Here is a 1,702-nt window from a genome sequence, read left to right on the forward strand (position 1 = left end):
AATCCTGCTTGGCTTAAGAATTGAAGACATCCCCTGAAGTAACGCTTTGTAAGATACTGCTGAGTATTCTCAGGACCTATCTTTACAATTTCTCTTTGTGTCTATATCTATAACTAAATTCAGGTCCCAGTAAGCCCCAAACGATGAGGTACAAAGTGTGACCCATGAAAAGATAAGCTACATAATCAGAGAACTTCATATTTTCTCTAATTTATACAGAAAACAAGGCAAAAGTCAAGAACAAAAATAAATGTCTTTAAATTTTTCCATGGTTCTAGTAATATCAGAAAAGGAATAAAAGTAATCATTTGTATTAGACTGTAATAAGTCAAGGATGCATATTGTAATCCTTGGAGTAATCAAGAAAAAATGGTAGAAAAGTATTAATAAAGAGAATTATTTTCAACTTTCGTTTTTACTTCTGAGGTACATGTGCAGGTTTGTTACATGGATATATGAGATGGTTTTGTGATTTGGGGTATAGATCTTGTCACCCAGGTACTAAGCATAGTACCCAATGGATATTCTCTCAGAACTTGCTTGTCTTTGAAGAATTTTAAGTCTCCTTTGCTAAAGAAACTTAGTTTGGTGGGAAATAAAATCTTCATTGAAAATTCTTTTCTTTAAGGATGTTGAAAATAGGCCCCAATCTTTTCTGTCTTGTAAAATTTCTACTAAGCATTCTACTGGTGATTTGAAGAAGTTTCCTTTGTACACAGCCTGGACCTTCTCTCCAGCCTCCTATAAGATTTTTTTATTTCACATTGACTTTCTTGAATCTAATGACTATGTGCCTTGGTGATGGTTGTCTTGCATAGTACCTAGCAGGGATTCTCTGTATTTCTTGAATTTGCATGTAAACTGCTCTAGTGAGATTAGATAAATTTTTACGGCCTATGTCCTCAATGATATTTTTCAAGGTGCTTATTATCTCACCTCTGTCAGGAATATTAATGTGTTGTAGGTTTGATCTCTTTATATAATACAATACTTGTCAGAGGTTTTGTTCAGTTTTTAAATTATCTTTATTTGTGTCTGGCTGACTTGATTCAAAGAACTGGTCTTCTAGTTCTGAGCTTCTTTCCTCAGCTTGGTCTAGTCTTCTGATAATCCTTCCAATTATATTAAAAATTATCAGTAAATTTTTTTAGTAATTTCAGTCTAGGTAAGAACCATTGCTGGGGAGCCAGTGGGCTTCTTTGGAGATAAGGCACTACTCTGGTTACTCTAGTTTTTTGAATTGCCAGAGTTTTTGCATTGATTCTGTTTTTATGAAAATGTAAGATTTTTAAATATGTAATCCTTCACAAATCTACCTGTCATCCTTGCCTAGGGGCCATACTCATTTTCTCTGCATTCTTCCAGTTTTAGTATATGTGCTGCTGTAGTGAGCACCTTGCACTGATTTTTTTCTCATTTGCAAAGACTTGTGTTTCTTTAACTGTGTTGTAAGTTGAGTGTAGTTGGTTTACTTTCTTTTATAATGTTTTCAGAGGCCAAGACTGTACAGGATGTTTATTTACGGCTGGATTGTTGTCCTTTGTTTCACAAGGGCATATGTTAGTAGAACTTGCACATCTTCAAAGACAAGCAAGTGCTGAGAGAATGTAACACAACTATACCAACCTTACAAAATGTCCTTACATGAAATCAAAAGAATGACAACTGCTACCTACGATAGTTAAGAATAATGGCTAGAAGA

General features: G+C 34.4%; 1 non-coding gene across 1 annotated transcript; it reads right to left on the reverse strand.

The window, feature by feature from the left end:
* Nucleotides 1-1,288: 1,288 nt before the first annotated feature.
* LOC116272205 lies at nt 1,289-1,395 on the reverse strand. The gene has a single exon (XR_004180932.1). It is a non-coding gene; the product is annotated as a U6 spliceosomal RNA (small nuclear RNA).
* Nucleotides 1,396-1,702: the final 307 nt, after the last annotated feature.

Source organism: Papio anubis, chromosome X, assembly GCF_008728515.1.
Source record: "Papio anubis isolate 15944 chromosome X, Panubis1.0, whole genome shotgun sequence".
In the NCBI taxonomy this organism is placed as follows: Eukaryota; Metazoa; Chordata; class Mammalia; order Primates; family Cercopithecidae; genus Papio; species Papio anubis.